At 54.0% G+C, this 17,869-nt stretch overlaps 1 protein-coding gene across 2 annotated transcripts in view; it reads right to left on the minus strand.

Annotated features, from left to right (window-relative positions):
- Window positions 1–17,381, minus strand: part of LOC140384436 (ras association domain-containing protein 8-like) — a 165,153-nt gene extending 147,772 nt beyond the window's left edge. The window contains exon 1 of one of the 2 annotated variants that reach the window (XM_072466138.1): window positions 17,285–17,381. The gene's annotated coding sequence lies outside the window, so the exon portion shown is untranslated. The remainder of the gene's footprint in view (window positions 1–17,284) is intronic. The other variant, XM_072466136.1, reaches the window with a different exon arrangement.
- Between the last annotated feature and the right edge of the window lie 488 nt (window positions 17,382–17,869).

Genomic DNA, 17,869 nt, shown 5'->3' on the forward strand with positions numbered 1-17,869 from the left:
GTCAGTGTGTGTGGACAGTATCCCAGTGAGAGTCAGTGTGTGTGGAACTGTATCCCAGTGAGTGTCAGTGTGTGTGGAACTGTATCCCAGTGAGAGTCAGTGTGTGTGGAACTGTATCTCAGTGAGTGTCAGTGTGTGTGGAACTGTATCCCAGTGAGAGTAAGTGTGTGTGGAAGTGTATCCCAGTGACAGTCAGTGTGTGTGGGACTGTATCCCAGTGAGAGTCAGTGTGTGTGGAACTGTATCCCAGTGAGACTCAGTGTGTGTGGAACTGTATTCCAGTGAGATTCAGTGTGTGTGGAACTGTACCCCAGTGAGAGTCAGTGTGTGTGGATCTGTATCCCAGTGAGAGTCTGTGTGTGTGGAACAGTATCCCAGTGAGAGTCAGTGTGTGTGGAACTGTATCCCAGTGAGAGTCTGTGTGTGTGGAACTGTATCCCAGTGAGAGTAAGTGTGTGTGGAATTGTATCCCAGTGAGAGTCAGTGTGTGTGGACTGTATCCCAGTGAGAGTCAGTGTGTGTGGAACTGTATCCCAGTGAGAGTAAGTGTGTGTGGACTGTGAGGGAGCCGGTGCCTGTATCACACCTAGCCCAGAGAGGGAGCCCGTGCCTGTGGAAATTATACATACCCCAGTGAGGGAGCCGGTGCCTGTGGATATTGTACATACCCCAGTGAAGGAGCCGGTGCCTGTAGAAATTGTACATACCCCAGTGAAGGAGCCGGTGCCTGTATCATACCTAGCCCAGAGAGGGAGCCGGGGCCTGTATCACACCTAGCCCAGCGAGGGAGCCGGGGCCTGTGGAAATTGTACATATCCCAGTGAGGGAGCCGGGGCCTGTGGAAATTATACATACCCCAGTGAGGGAGCCGGGGCCTGTGGAAATTATACATACCCCAGTGAGGGAGCCGGGGCCTGTGGAAATTATACATACCCCAGTGAGGGAGCCGGGGCCTGTGGAAATTATACATACCCCAGTGAGGGAGCCGGGGCCTGTGGAAATTATACATACCCCAGTGAGGGAGCCGGGGCCTATGGAAATTATACATACCCCAGTGAGGGAGCCGGGGCCTGTGGAAATCATACATACCCCAGTGAGGGAGCCGGGGCCTGTGGAAATTATACATACCCCAGTGAGGGAGCCGGGGCCTGTGGAAATTATACATACCCCAGTGAGGGAGCCGGGGCCTGTGGAAATTATACATACCCCAGTGAGGGAGCCGGGGCCTATGGAAATTATACATACCCCAGTGAGGGAGCCGGGGCCTGTGGAAATTGTACATACCCCCGTGAGGGAGCCGGGGCCTGTGGAAATTATAAATACCCCAGTGAGGGAGCCGGTGCCTGTGGAAGTTATACATAACCCAGTGAGGGAGCCGGGGCCTGTGGAAATTGTACATACCCCAGTGAGGGAGCCGGTGCCTGTATCACACCTAGCCCAGTGATGGAGCCGGGGCCTGTGGAAATTATACATACCCCAGTGAGGGAGTCGGGGCCTGTGGAAATTATACATGCCCCAGTGAGAGAGCCGGTGCCTGTATCACACCTAGCCCAGAGAGGGAGCCCGGGCCTGTGGCAATTATACATACCCCAGTGAGGGAGCCGAGGCCTGTGGAAATCATACATACCCCAGTGAGGGAGCCGGTGCCTGTGGAAATTGTACATACCCCAGTGAGGGAGCCGGGGCCTGTGGAAATTATACATACCCCAGTGAGGGAGCCGGGGCCTGTGGAAATTATACATACCCCAGTGAGGGAGCCGGTGCCTGTGGAATTTGTACATACCCCAGTGAAGGAGCCGGTGCCTGTGGAAATTGTACATACCCCAGTGAAGGAGCCGGTGGCTGTATCACACCTAGCCCAGAGAGGGAGCCGGGGCCTGTGGAAATGATACATACCCCAGTGAGGGAGCCGGTGCCTGTATCATACCTAGCCCAGTGAGGGAGCCGGGGCCTGTATCACACCTAGCCCAGTGAGGGAGCCGGGGCCTGTGGAAATTATACATACCCCAGTGAGGGAGCCGGGGCCTGTGGAAATTATACATACCCCAGTGAGGGAGCCGGGGCCTGTGGAAATTATACATACCCCAGTGAGGGAGCCGGTGCCTGTATCACACCTAGCCCAGTGAGGGAGCTGGTGCCTGTATCACACCTAGCCCAGTGAGGGAGCCGGGGCCTGTGGAAATTATACATACCCCAGTGAGGGAGCCGGTGCCTGTATCACACCTAGCCCAGAGAGGGAGCCCGTGCCTGTGGAAATTATACATACCCCAGTGAGGGAGCCGGGGCCTGTGGAAATTATACATACCCCAGTGAGGGAGCCGGTGCCTGTGGAAATTGTACATACCCCAGTGAGGGAGCCGGGGCCTGTGGAAATTATACATACCCCAGTGAGGGAGCCGGGGCCTGTGGAAATTATACATACCCCAGTGAGGGAGCCGGTGCCTGTATCACACCTAGCCCAGAGAGGGAGCCCGTGCCTGTGGAAATTATACATACCCCAGTGAGGGAGCCGGTGCCTGTGGAAATTGTACATACCCCAGTGAAGGAGCCGGTGCCTGTAGAAATTGTACATACCCCAGTGAAGGAGCCGGTGCCTGTATCATACCTAGCCCAGAGAGGGAGCCGGGGCCTGTATCACACCTAGCCCAGCGAGGGAGCCGGGGCCTGTGGAAATTGTACATATCCCAGTGAGGGAGCCGGGGCCTGTGGAAATTATACATACCCCAGTGAGGGAGCCGGGGCCTGTGGAAATTATACATACCCCAGTGAGGGAGCCGGGGCCTGTGGAAATTATACATACCCCAGTGAGGGAGCCGGGGCCTGTGGAAATTATACATACCCCAGTGAGGGAGCCGGGGCCTGTGGAAATTATACATACCCCAGTGAGGGAGCCGGGGCCTGTGGAAATTATACATACCCCAGTGAGGGAGCCGGGGCCTGTGGAAATCATACATACCCCAGTGAGGGAGCCGGGGCCTGTGGAAATTATACATACCCCAGTGAGGGAGCCGGGGCCTGTGGAAATTATACATACCCCAGTGAGGGAGCCGGGGCCTGTGGAAATTATACATACCCCAGTGAGGGAGCCGGGGCCTATGGAAATTATACATACCCCAGTGAGGGAGCCGGGGCCTGTGGAAATTGTACATACCCCCGTGAGGGAGCCGGGGCCTGTGGAAATTATAAATACCCCAGTGAGGGAGCCGGTGCCTGTGGAAGTTATACATAACCCAGTGAGGGAGCTGGGGCCTGTGGAAATTGTACATACCCCAGTGAGGGAGCCGGTGCCTGTATCACACCTAGCCCAGTGATGGAGCCGGGGCCTGTGGAAATTATACATATCCCAGTGAGGGAGCCGGTGCCTGTATCACACCTAGCCCAGTGAGGGAGCCGGGGCCTGTGGAAATTATACATACCCCAGTGAGGGAGCCGGTGCCTGTGGAAATTGTACATACCCCAGTGAGGGAGCCGGGGCCTGTGGAAATTATACATACCCCAGTGAGGGAGCCGGGGCCTGTGGAAATTATACATACCCCAGTGAGGGAGCCGGTGCCTGTATCACACCTAGTCCAGAGAGGGAGCCCGTGCCTGTGGAAATTATACATACCCCAGTGAGGGAGCCGGTGCCTGTGGAAATTGTACATACCCCAGTGAAGGAGCCGGTGCCTGTATCACACCTAGCCCAGAGAGGGAGCTGGGGCCTATATCACACCTAGCCCAGCGACAGAGCCGGGGCCTGTGGAAATTGTACATACCCCAGTGAGGAAGCCGGTGCCTATAGAAATTGTACATCCCCCAGTGAGGGAGCCGGTGCCTATAGAAATTGTACACACCCCAGTGAGGGAGCCGGTGCCTATAGAAATTGTACACACCCCAGTGAGTGAGCCGGTGCCTATAGAAATTGTACACACCCCAGTGAGTGAGCCGGTGCCTATAGAAATTGTACATACCCCAGTGAGGGAGCCGGTGCCTATAGAAATTGTACACACCCCAGTGAGTGAGCCGGTGCCTATAGAAATTGTACTCACCCCAGTGAGGGAGCCGGTGCCTGTATCACACCTAGCCCAGTGAGGGAGCCGGTGCCTGTGGAAATTATACATACCCCAGTGAGGGAGCCGGGGCCTGTGGAAATTATACATATCCCAGTGAGGGAGCCGGTGCCTGTGGAAATTGTACATACCCCAGTGAGGGAGCCGGGGCCTGTGGAAATTATACATATCCCAGTGAGGGAGCCGGTGCCTGTGGAAATTGTACATACCCCAGTGAGGGAGCCGGGGCCTGTGGAAATTATACATACCCCAGTGAGGGAGCCGGTGCCTGTATCATACCTAGCCCAGTGAGGGAGCCGGGGCCTGTGGAAATTATACATACTCCAGTGAGGGAGCCGGGGCCTGTGGCAATTATACATACCCCAGTGAGGGAGCCGGTGCCTGTATCATACCTAGCCCAGTGAGTGAGCCGGGGCCTGTATCACACCTAGCCCAGTGAGGGAGCCGGGGCCTGTGGAAATTATACATACCCCAGTGAGGGAGCCGGGGCCTGTGGGAATTATACATACCCCAGTGAGGGAGCCGGTGCCTGTATCACACCTAGCCCAGTGAGGGAGCCGGTGCCTGTATCACACCTAACCCAGTGAGGGAGCCGGGGCCTGTGGAAATTAGACATACCCCAGTGAGGGAGCCGGTGCCTGTATCACACCTAGCCCAGAGAGGGAGCCGGTGCCTGTATCATACCTAGCCCAGTGAGGGAGCCGGGGCCTGTATCACACCTAGCCCAGAGAGGGAGCCGGTGCCTGTGGAAATTGTACACACCCCAGTGAGGGAGTATCCGGTGCTTGTATCACCCCCAGCCCAGCGAGGGAGCTGGTGCCTGTATCACCCCCAGCCCAGCGAGGGAGCTGGTGCCTGTATCACCCCCAGCCCAGCGAGGGAGCTGGTGCCTGTATCACCCCCAGCCCAGCGAGGGAGCTGGTGCCTGTATCACCCCCAGCCCAGCGAGGGAGCTGGTGCCTGTATCACCCCCAGCCCAGCGAGGGAGCTGGTGCCTGTATCACCCCCAGCCCAGCGAGGGAGCTGGTGCCTGTATTACCCCCAGCCCAGCGAGGGAGCTGGTGCCTGTATCACCCCCAGCCCAGCGAGGGAGCTGGTGCCTGTGGAAATTGTCCATACCCCGGTGAGGGAGCCGGTGCCTGGCTCACCCTGAGCCGAGTGACGGAACCGGTCCCTGTATTACCCCTAGCCCCGTGTGTGCGGAACTGTATGCCAGTGAGAGTCAGTGTGTGTGGACTGTATCCCAGTGACAGTCAGTGTGTGTGGCACTGTATCCCAGTGAGAGTCAGTGTGTGTGGAACAGTATCCCAGTGAGAGTCAGTGTGTGTGTGGAACTGTTTCCCTCTGAGAGTCAGTGTGTGTGGAACTCTATCCCAGTGAGAGTAAGCGTGTGTGGAACTGTATCCCAGTGAGTGTCAGTATGTGTGGAACTGTATCCCAGTGCGAGTCAGTGTGTGTGGAACTGTATCCCAGTGAGAGTAAGTGTGTGTGGAACTGTATCCCAGTGAGAGTCTGTGTGTGTGGACAGTATCCCAGTGAGAGTCAGTGTGTGTGGAACTGTATCCCAGTGAGTGTCAGTGTGTGTGGAACTGTATCCCAGTGAGAGTCAGTGTGTGTGGAACTGTATCTCAGTGAGTGTCAGTGTGTGTGGAACTGTATCCCAGTGAGAGTAAGTGTGTGTGGAAGTGTATCCCAGTGACAGTCAGTGTGTGTGGGACTGTATCCCAGTGAGAGTCAGTGTGTGTGGAACTGTATCCCAGTGAGACTCAGTGTGTGTGGAACTGTATTCCAGTGAGATTCAGTGTGTGTGGAACTGTACCCCAGTGAGAGTCAGTGTGTGTGGATCTGTATCCCAGTGAGAGTCTGTGTGTGTGGAACAGTATCCCAGTGAGAGTCAGTGTGTGTGGAACTGTATCCCAGTGAGAGTCTGTGTGTGTGGAACTGTATCCCAGTGAGAGTAAGTGTGTGTGGAATTGTATCCCAGTGAGAGTCAGTGTGTGTGGACTGTATCCCAGTGAGAGTCAGTGTGTGTGGAACTGTATCCCAGTGAGAGTAAGTGTGTGTGGACTGTGAGGGAGCCGGTGCCTGTATCACACCTAGCCCAGAGAGGGAGCCCGTGCCTGTGGAAATTATACATACCCCAGTGAGGGAGCCGGTGCCTGTGGAAATTGTACATACCCCAGTGAAGGAGCCGGTGCCTGTAGAAATTGTACATACCCCAGTGAAGGAGCCGGTGCCTGTATCATACCTAGCCCAGAGAGGGAGCCGGGGCCTGTATCACACCTAGCCCAGCGAGGGAGCCGGGGCCTGTGGAAATTGTACATATCCCAGTGAGGGAGCCGGGGCCTGTGGAAATTATACATACCCCAGTGAGGGAGCCGGGGCCTGTGGAAATTATACATACCCCAGTGAGGGAGCCGGGGCCTGTGGAAATTATACATACCCCAGTGAGGGAGCCGGGGCCTGTGGAAATTATACATACCCCAGTGAGGGAGCCGGGGCCTGTGGAAATTATACATACCCCAGTGAGGGAGCCGGGGCCTATGGAAATTATACATACCCCAGTGAGGGAGCCGGGGCCTGTGGAAATCATACATACCCCAGTGAGGGAGCCGGGGCCTGTGGAAATTATACATACCCCAGTGAGGGAGCCGGGGCCTGTGGAAATTATACATACCCCAGTGAGGGAGCCGGGGCCTGTGGAAATTATACATACCCCAGTGAGGGAGCCGGGGCCTATGGAAATTATACATACCCCAGTGAGGGAGCCGGGGCCTGTGGAAATTGTACATACCCCCGTGAGGGAGCCGGGGCCTGTGGAAATTATAAATACCCCAGTGAGGGAGCCGGTGCCTGTGGAAGTTATACATAACCCAGTGAGGGAGCCGGGGCCTGTGGAAATTGTACATACCCCAGTGAGGGAGCCGGTGCCTGTATCACACCTAGCCCAGTGATGGAGCCGGGGCCTGTGGAAATTATACATACCCCAGTGAGGGAGTCGGGGCCTGTGGAAATTATACATACCCCAGTGAGAGAGCCGGTGCCTGTATCACACCTAGCCCAGAGAGGGAGCCGGGGCCTGTGGCAATTATACATACCCCAGTGAGGGAGCCGAGGCCTGTGGAAATCATACATACCCCAGTGAGGGAGCCGGTGCCTGTGGAAATTGTACATACCCCAGTGAGGGAGCCGGGGCCTGTGGAAATTATACATACCCCAGTGAGGGAGCCGGGGCCTGTGGAAATTATACATACCCCAGTGAGGGAGCCGGTGCCTGTGGAATTTGTACATACCCCAGTGAAGGAGCCGGTGCCTGTGGAAATTGTACATACCCCAGTGAAGGAGCCGGTGGCTGTATCACACCTAGCCCAGAGAGGGAGCCGGGGCCTGTGGAAATGATACATACCCCAGTGAGGGAGCCGGTGCCTGTATCATACCTAGCCCAGTGAGGGAGCCGGGGCCTGTATCACACCTAGCCCAGTGAGGGAGCCGGGGCCTGTGGAAATTATACATACCCCAGTGAGGGAGCCGGGGCCTGTGGAAATTATACATACCCCAGTGAGGGAGCCGGGGCCTGTGGAAATTATACATACCCCAGTGAGGGAGCCGGTGCCTGTATCACACCTAGCCCAGTGAGGGAGCTGGTGCCTGTATCACACCTAGCCCAGTGAGGGAGCCGGGGCCTGTGGAAATTATACATACCCCAGTGAGGGAGCCGGTGCCTGTATCACACCTAGCCCAGAGAGGGAGCCCGTGCCTGTGGAAATTATACATACCCCAGTGAGGGAGCCGGGGCCTGTGGAAATTATACATACCCCAGTGAGGGAGCCGGTGCCTGTGGAAATTGTACATACCCCAGTGAGGGAGCCGGGGCCTGTGGAAATTATACATACCCCAGTGAGGGAGCCGGGGCCTGTGGAAATTATACATACCCCAGTGAGGGAGCCGGTGCCTGTATCACACCTAGCCCAGAGAGGGAGCCCGTGCCTGTGGAAATTATACATACCCCAGTGAGGGAGCCGGTGCCTGTGGAAATTGTACATACCCCAGTGAAGGAGCCGGTGCCTGTAGAAATTGTACATACCCCAGTGAAGGAGCCGGTGCCTGTATCATACCTAGCCCAGAGAGGGAGCCGGGGCCTGTATCACACCTAGCCCAGCGAGGGAGCCGGGGCCTGTGGAAATTGTACATATCCCAGTGAGGGAGCCGGGGCCTGTGGAAATTATACATACCCCAGTGAGGGAGCCGGGGCCTGTGGAAATTATACATACCCCAGTGAGGGAGCCGGGGCCTGTGGAAATTATACATACCCCAGTGAGGGAGCCGGGGCCTGTGGAAATTATACATACCCCAGTGAGGGAGCCGGGGCCTGTGGAAATTATACATACCCCAGTGAGGGAGCCGGGGCCTGTGGAAATTATACATACCCCAGTGAGGGAGCCGGGGCCTGTGGAAATCATACATACCCCAGTGAGGGAGCCGGGGCCTGTGGAAATTATACATACCCCAGTGAGGGAGCCGGGGCCTGTGGAAATTATACATACCCCAGTGAGGGAGCCGGGGCCTGTGGAAATTATACATACCCCAGTGAGGGAGCCGGGGCCTATGGAAATTATACATACCCCAGTGAGGGAGCCGGGGCCTGTGGAAATTGTACATACCCCCGTGAGGGAGCCGGGGCCTGTGGAAATTATAAATACCCCAGTGAGGGAGCCGGTGCCTGTGGAAGTTATACATAACCCAGTGAGGGAGCCGGGGCCTGTGGAAATTGTACATACCCCAGTGAGGGAGCCGGTGCCTGTATCACACCTAGCCCAGTGATGGAGCCGGGGCCTGTGGAAATTATACATATCCCAGTGAGGGAGCCGGTGCCTGTATCACACCTAGCCCAGTGAGGGAGCCGGGGCCTGTGGAAATTATACATACCCCAGTGAGGGAGCCGGTGCCTGTATCACACCTAGCCCAGTGAGGGAGCCGGGGCCTGTGGAAATTATACATACTCCAGTGAGGGAGCCGGTGCCTGTATCACACCTAACCCAGAGAGGGAGCCGGGGCCTGTGGAAATTATACATACCCCAGTGAGGGAGCCGGGGCCTGTGGAAATTATACATACCCCAGTGAGGGAGCCGGTGCCTGTATCACACCTAGCCCAGTGAGGGAGCCGGGGCCTGTGGAAATTATACATACTCCAGTGAGGGAGCCGGTGCCTGTATCACACCTAGCCCAGAGAGGGAGCCGGGGCCTGTGGAAATTATACATACCCCAGTGAGGGAGCCGGGGCCTGTGGAAATTATACATACCCCAGTGAGGGAGCCGGTGCCTGTATCACACCTAGCCCAGTGAGGGAGCCGGTGCCTGTATCACACCTAGCCCAGTGAGGGAGCCGGGGCCTGTGGAAATTATACATACCACAGTGAGGGAGCCGGTGCCTGTATCACACCTAGCCCAGAGAGGGAGCCCGTGCCTGTGGAAATTATACATACCCCAGTGAGGGAGCCCGGGCCTGTGGAAAGTATACATACCCCAGTGAGGGAGCCGGTGCCTGTGGAAATTGTACATACCCCAGTGAGGGAGCCGGGGCCTGTGGAAATTATACATACCCCAGTGAGGGAGCCGGGGCCTGTGGAAATTATACATACCCCAGTGAGGGAGCCGGTGCCTGTATCACACCTAGTCCAGAGAGGGAGCCCGTGCCTGTGGAAATTATACATACCCCAGTGAGGGAGCCGGTGCCTGTGGAAATTGTACATACCCCAGTGAAGGAGCCGGTGCCTGTATCACACCTAGCCCAGAGAGGGAGCTGGGGCCTGTATCACACCTAGCCCAGCGACAGAGCCGGGGCCTGTGGAAATTGTACATACCCCAGTGAGGAAGCCGGTGCCTATAGAAATTGTACATCCCCCAGTGAGGGAGCCGGTGCCTATAGAAATTGTACACACCCCAGTGAGGGAGCCGGTGCCTATAGAAATTGTACACACCCCAGTGAGTGAGCCGGTGCCTATAGAAATTGTACACACCCCAGTGAGTGAGCCGGTGCCTATAGAAATTGTACATACCCCAGTGAGGGAGCCGGTGCCTATAGAAATTGTACACACCCCAGTGAGTGAGCCGGTGCCTGTATCACACCTAGCCCAGTGAGGGAGCCGGTGCCTGTGGAAATTATACATACCCCAGTGAGGGAGCCGGGGCCTGTGGAAATTATACATATCCCAGTGAGGGAGCCGGTGCCTGTGGAAATTGTACATACCCCAGTGAGGGAGCCGGGGCCTGTGGAAATTATACATATCCCAGTGAGGGAGCCGGTGCCTGTGGAAATTGTACATACCCCAGTGAGGGAGCCGGGGCCTGTGGAAATTATACATACCCCAGTGAGGGAGCCGGTGCCTGTATCATACCTAGCCCAGTGAGGGAGCCGGGGCCTGTGGAAATTATACATACTCCAGTGAGGGAGCCGGGGCCTGTGGCAATTATACATACCCCAGTGAGGGAGTCGGTGCCTGTATCATACCTAGCCCAGTGAGTGAGCCGGGGCCTGTATCACACCTAGCCCAGTGTGGGAGCCGGGGCCTGTGGAAATTATACATACCCCAGTGAGGGAGCCGGGGCCTGTGGGAATTATACATACCCCAGTGAGGGAGCCGGTGCCTGTATCACACCTAGCCCAGTGAGGGAGCCGGTGCCTGTATCACACCTAACCCAGTGAGGGAGCCGGGGCCTGTGGAAATTAGACATACCCCAGTGAGGGAGCCGGTGCCTGTATCACACCTAGCCCAGAGAGGGAGCCGGTGCCTGTATCATACCTAGCCCAGTGAGGGAGCCGGGGCCTGTATCACACCTAGCCCAGAGAGGGAGCCGGTGCCTGTGGAAATTGTACACACCCCAGTGAGGGAGTATCCGGTGCTTGTATCACCCCCAGCCCAGCGAGGGAGCTGGTGCCTGTATCACCCCCAGCCCAGCGAGGGAGCTGGTGCCTGTATCACCCCCAGCCCAGCGAGGGAGCTGGTGCCTGTATCACCCCCAGCCCAGCGAGGGAGCTGGTGCCTGTATCACCCCCAGCCCAGCGAGGGAGCTGGTGCCTGTATCACCCCCAGCCCAGCGAGGGAGCTGGTGCCTGTATCACCCCCAGCCCAGCGAGGGAGCTGGTGCCTGTATTACCCCCAGCCCAGCGAGGGAGCTGGTGCCTGTATCACCCCCAGCCCAGCGAGGGAGCTGGTGCCTGTGGAAATTGTCCATACCCCGGTGAGGGAGCCGGTGCCTGGCTCACCCTGAGCCGAGTGACGGAACCGGTCCCTGTATTACCCCTAGCCCAGTGTGTGCGGAACTGTATGCCAGTGAGAGTCAGTGTGTGTGGACTGTATCCCAGTGACAGTCAGTGTGTGTGGCACTGTATCCCAGTGAGAGTCAGTGTGTGTGGAACAGTATCCCAGTGAGAGTCAGTGTGTGTGTGGAACTGTTTCCCTCTGAGAGTCAGTGTGTGTGGAACTCTATCCCAGTGAGAGTAAGCGTGTGTGGAACTGTATCCCAGTGAGTGTCAGTATGTGTGGAACTGTATCCCAGTGCGAGTCAGTGTGTGTGGAACTGTATCCCAGTGAGAGTCAGTGTGTGTGGGACTGTATCCCAGTGAGTGTCAGTGTTGTGGAACTGTATCCCAGTGAGAGTCAGTGTGTGTGGAACTGTATCCCAGTGAGAGTCAGTGTGTGTGTGGAACTGTATCCCAGTGAGAGTCAGTGTGTGAAACTGTATCCCAGTGAGAGTCAGTGTGTGTGGAACTGTATCCCAGTGAGAGTCAGTGTGTGTGGACTGTATCCCAGTGAGTGCCAGTGTGTGTGGAACTGTATCCCAGTGAGAGTCAGTGTGTGTGGAACTGTATCCCAGTGAGAGTAAGTGTGTGTGGAACTGTATCCCAGTGAGAGTCTGTGTGTGTGGACTGTATCCCAGTGAGAGTCAGTGTGTGTGGACAGTATCCCAGTGAGAGTCAGTGTGTGTGGAACTGTATCCCAGTGAGTGTCAGTGTGTGTGGAACTGTATCCCAGTGAGAGTCAGTGTGTGTGGAACTGTATCTCAGTGAGTGTCAGTGTGTGTGGAACTGTATCCCAGTGAGAGTAAGTGTGTGTGGAAGTGTATCCCAGTGACAGTCAGTGTGTGTGGGACTGTATCCCAGTGAGAGTCAGTGTGTGTGGAACTGTATCCCAGTGAGACTCAGTGTGTGTGGAACTGTATTCCAGTGAGATTCAGTGTGTGTGGAACTGTACCCCAGTGAGAGTCAGTGTGTGTGGATCTGTATCCCAGTGAGAGTCTGTGTGTGTGGAACAGTATCCCAGTGAGAGTCAGTGTGTGTGGAACTGTATCCCAGTGAGAGTCTGTGTGTGTGGAACTGTATCCCAGTGAGAGTAAGTGTGTGTGGAATTGTATCCCAGTGAGAGTCAGTGTGTGTGGACTGTATCCCAGTGAGAGTCAGTGTGTGTGGAACTGTATCCCAGTGAGAGTAAGTGTGTGTGGACTGTATCCCAGTAAGAGTCAGTGTGTATGGACTGTATCCCAGTGAGAGTCAGTGTGTGTGGAACTGTATCCGAGTGAGAGCCAGTGTGTGTGGACTGTATCCCAGTGAGAGTCAGTGTGTGTGGAACTGTATCCCAGTGACAGTCAGTGTGTGTGGACTGTATCCAAGTGAGAGTCAGTGTGTGTGGACTGTACCCCAGTGAGAGTCAGTGTGTGTGGAACTGTTTCCCTCTGAGAGTCAGTGTGTGTGGAACTGTAGCCCAGTGAGAGTCAGTGTGTGTGGAACTGTATCCCAGTGAGATTCAGTGTGTGTGGAACTGTATCCCAGTGAGAGTCAGTGTGTGTGGAACTGTACCCCAGTGAGAGTCAGTGTGTGAAACTGTATCCCAGTGAGAGTCAGTGTGTGTGTGGAACTGTATCCCAGTGAGAGTCAGTGGGTGTGGACCGTATCCCATTGAGAGTCTGTATGTGTGGAACAGTATCCCAGTGAGAGTCAGTGTGTGTGGAACTGTATCCCAGTGAGAGTCTGTGTGTGTGGAACTGTATCCCAGTGAGAGTCAGTCTATGTGGAACTGTATCCCAGTGAGAGTCAGTGTGTGTGGAACTGTATCACAGTGAGAGTCAGTGTGTGTGGACTGTATCCCAGTGAGAGTCAGTGTATGTGGAACTGTATCCCAGTGAGAGTCAGTGTGTGTGGAACTGTATCCCAGTGAGAGTCAGTGTGTGTGGAACTGTATCCCAGTGAGAGTAAGCGTGTGTGGAACTGTATCCCAGTGAGTGTCAGTGTGTGTGGAACTGTATCCCAGTGCGAGTCAGTGTGTGTGGAACTGTATCCCAGTGAGAGTCAGTGTGTGTGGGACTGTATCCCAGTGAGTGTCAGTGTGTGTGGAACTGTATCCCAGTGAGAGTCAGTGTGTGTGGAACTGTATCCCAGTGAGAGTCAGTGTGTGTGTGGAACTGTATCCCAGTGAGAGTCAGTGTGTGAAACTGTATCCCAGTGAGAGTCAGTGTGTGTGGAACTGTATCCCAGTGAGAGTCAGTGTGCGTGGACTGTATCCCAGTGAGTGCCAGTGTGTGTGGAACTGTATCCCAGTGAGAGTCAGTGTGTGTGGAACTGTATCCCAGTGAGAGTAAGTGTGTGTGGAACTGTATCCCAGTGAGAGTCTGTGTGTGTGGACTGTATCCCAGTGAGAGTCAGTGTGTGTGGACTGTATCCCAGTGAGAGTCAGTGTGTGTGGAACTGTATCCCAGTGAGTGTCAGTGTGTGTGGAACTGTATCCCAGTGAGAGTCAGTGTGTGTGGAACTGTATCTCAGTGAGTGTCAGTGTGTGTGGAACTGTATCCCAGTGAGAGTCACTGTGTGTGGATCTGTATCCCAGTGAGAGTCAGTGTGTGTGGACTGTATCCCAGTGAGAGTCAGTGTGTGTGGACTGTATCCCAGTGAGAGTCAGTGTGTGTGGAACTGTATCCCAGTGAATGTCAGCGTGTGTGGAACTGTATGCCAGTGAGAGTCAGCGTGTGTGGACTGTATCCCAGTGAGAGTCAGTGTGTGTGGACTGTATCCCAGTGAGAGTCAGTGTGTGTGGACTGTATCCCAGTGAGAGTCAGTGTGTGTGGAACTGTATCCCAGTGAGAGTCAGTGTGTGTGGAACTGTATCCCAGTGAGAGTCAGTGTGTGTGGACTGTATCCCAGTGAGAGTCAGTGTGTGTGGACTGTATCCCAGTGAGAGTCAGTGTGTGTGGAACTGTATCCCAGTGAGTGTCAGTGTGTGTGGAACTGTATCCCAGTGAGTGTCAGCGTGTGTGGAACTGTATGCCAGTGAGAGTCAGTGTGTGTGGAACTGTATCCCAGTGAGAGTCAGCGTGTGTGGAACTGTATCCCATTGAGTGTCAGTGTGTGTGGAACTGTATCCCAGTGAGTGTCAGCGTGTGTGGAACTGTATCCCAGTGAGTGTCAGCGTGTGTGGAACTGTATGCCAGTGAGAGTCAGTGTGTGTGGAACAGTATCCCAGTGAGAGTCAGCGTGTGTGGAACTGTATCCCAGTGAGTGTCAGTGTGTGTGGAACTGTATCCCAGTGAGTGTCAGCGTGTGTGGAACTGTATGCCAGTGAGAGTCAGTGTGTGTGGAACTGTATCCCAGTGAGAGTCAGTGTGTGTGGAACTGTATCCCAGTGAGGGTCAGCGTGTGTGGAACTGTATCCCAGTGAGAGTCAGTGTGTGTGCAACTGTATCTCAGTGAGAGTCAGTGTGTGTGGAACTGTATCCCAGTGAGAGTCAGTGTGTGTGGAACTGTATCCCAGTGAGAGTCAGTGTGTGTGGAACTGTATCTCAGTGAGAGTCAGTGTGTGTGGAACTGTATCCCAGTGAGAATCAGTGTGTGTGGAACTGTATCCCAGTGAGGGTCAGCGTGTGTGGAACTGTATCCCAGTGAGAGTCAGTGTGTGTGGAACTGTATCCCAGTGAGGGTCAGCGTGTGTGGAACTGTATCCCAGTGAGAGTCAGTGTGTGTGGAACTATATCCCAGTGAGAGTCAGTGTGTGTGGAACTGTATCCCAGTGAGGGTCAGCGTGTGTGGAACTGTATCCCAGTGAGAGTCAGTGTGTGTGGAACTGTATGCCAGTGAGAGTCAGTGTGTGTGGAACAGTATCCCAGTGAGAGTCAGTGTGTGAGGAACTGTATCTCAGTGAGAGTCAGTGGGTGTGGACTGTATCTCAGTGAGAGTCAGTGTGTGTGAAACTGTATCCCAGTGAGAGTCAGTGTGTGTGGAACTGTATCCCAGTGAGAGTCAGTGTGTGTGGAACTGTATCCCAGTGAGAGTCAGTGTGTGTGGAACTGTATCCCAGTGAGAGTCAGTGTGTGTGGAACTGTATCTCAGTGAGAGTCAGTGTGTGTGAAACTGTATCCCACTGAGAGTCAGCGTGTGTGGAACTGTATGCCAGTGAGAGTCAGCGTGTGTGGAACTGTATGCCAGTGAGAGTCAGTGTGTGTGGACTGTACCCCAGTGAGAGTCAGTGTGTGTGGACTGTATCCCAGTTGGAGTCAGTGTGTGTGGACTGTATCCCAGTGAGAGTCAGCGTGTGTGGAACTGTATCCCAGTGAGAGTCAGTGTATGTGGAACTGTATCCCAGTGAGAGTCAGTGTATGTGGAACTGTATCCCAGTGAGAGTCAGTGTGTGTGGAACTGTATCACAGTGAGAGTCAGTGTGTGTGGACTGTATCCCAGTGAGAGTCAGTGTGTGTGGACTGTATCCCAGTGAGTGTCAGCGTGTGTGGAACTGTATCTCAGTGAGTGTCAGTGTATGTGGAACTGTATCCCAGTGAGAGTCAGTGTATGTGGAACTGTATCCCAGTGAGAGGCAGTGTGTGTGGAACTGTATCACAGTGAGAGTCAGTGTGTGTGGACTGTATCCCAGTGAGAGTCAGTGTGTGTGGACTGTATCCCAGTGAGTGTCAGCGTGTGTGGAACTGTATCTCAGTGAGTGTCAGTGTATGTGGAACTGTATGCCAGTGAGAGTCAGTGTGTGTGGAACTGTATCCCAGTGAGTGTCAGCGTGTGTGGATCTGTATGCCAGTGAGAGTCAGTGTGTGTGGGACTGTATCCCAGAGAGAGTCAGTGTGTGTGGAACTGTATCTCAGTGAGAGTCAGTGTATGTGGAACTGTATGCCAGTGAGAGTTAGTGTGTGTGGAACTGTATCCCAGTGAGTGTCAGCGTGTGTGGAACTGTATGCCAGTGAGAGTCAGTGTGTGTGGGACTGTATCCCAGTGAGAGTCAGTGTGTGAAACTGCATCCCAGTGAGATTCACGACTGTATATTGGGAGTGGAGAATATCTAGAAGAGAGGTTTGGAAGATGAATTTGGCAGGCACTGCAATGAACTAATGAGAACTCGCTCTTGTCATGCGAGAGTACCTTTAAGAAATGGGTGTTTATTACGGCAGTGATGTCAGAGAGTGGGTGGAGCTGGGCTGTCTGTCAGCTTTTTACTTTCATTTTAGGCTGTTTGCTGCAGGATGTGTTTTAGTTTCGTTTTCAGAGCTGGATAGCTGCAATCACAGCCAGAAGGTGTATTAGAGTCTCCCTCTGTAATCTAAAGAATATAAATCCAACCTTTGGTGATTTAACACTAATAACTGCTCGCAGTAGTGACTTTAACCTGATGTGCTTCTGTTCAAAGGTTTTTTTTTATACAGTCTTCTGGATGTTAAAAGGACCGCTTACGGATTACTTCGTGTTGTATTCTTTGGGGGTTGTATTTGAATTAATGGTTGCTAAGATGTTCACTGTATGTTTTAAAAAGGTTAACTTGAGTTCATTGAATAAACATTGTTTTGCTTTAAAAAATACTTTTCCATTTCTGCTGTACCACACCTGTAGAGTGGGCCGCGTACTCCCCACACCACAATCTATTAAAAGTTGTGGGTCAGGTGAACTCCATGATACACTTTGGAGTTCTCTAAACCCTGGCCCATAACACTCTCTATTAAAAAATGGTTAAATGACAGCCTGACCTTCCGCTACAACAGACAGACGTGTGTGAGCTCTCAAAACCTCGCCTACAATCCAACAGGTGCCAGTTTCCTTTCAGAGTCAAGAAATGTTATTTTGTTTTCACAATATCCAAATTGGTCAATCTTTCCTCCATCCCACTTCCTCCCCCACTCACCATGCTGCCTGGACCTCTCCTGCTGGACTGTCTGCAACAACCAGGAGCAGACAGACACTGAGAGCTGCTTACCGTAGTGGGAATCAGTGTGTATGTCTCTGTATCCAGTCCTGCGCTCTGACCATCAACACTGCAACCGTGTCCCTCTGGCTTTCTCACTGCATTCGCTGCTCCCAGGGGGCTGCGGGCTGCAGCATGATGATTGCTAAGCTGCATCACGTCGCCTTGGTTACACACTTAATCCGCTTTCAGAAGGGAAGGTTAACCAATGGAGAGCCCCCATGCCCTTTCATTGAGCAGATTAAGTAGCAGCCATGTGATGCTGGTGTTCCAGTCAGTGAACCGCTCTTGCTGAGGCTCGGTGTAAACAGAGTAATTGTACCGCATTGCTGCCTACACTAATCCAAACTGTCTGTATGTTCCAGCTCAGCGCACTGCACGAGGACAGGATGGATCTGCGGTACAATTTCTGTTGAGCCAAAGTTTAGGAAACTTTGTTTTTTAATTCACTCATTTACTTTTTAAAAATAAATTTAGAGTAGCCAATTATTTTTCTTTTCCAATTAAGGGGAAATTTACCTAATCAATCCACCTAACCCGCACATCTTTAGGCTGTGGGGGTGAAACCCACACAGACATGGGGAGAATGTGCAAACT

This window comes from Scyliorhinus torazame, chromosome 10, assembly GCF_047496885.1.
Source record: "Scyliorhinus torazame isolate Kashiwa2021f chromosome 10, sScyTor2.1, whole genome shotgun sequence".
Lineage (NCBI taxonomy): Eukaryota > Metazoa > Chordata > Chondrichthyes > Carcharhiniformes > Scyliorhinidae > Scyliorhinus > Scyliorhinus torazame.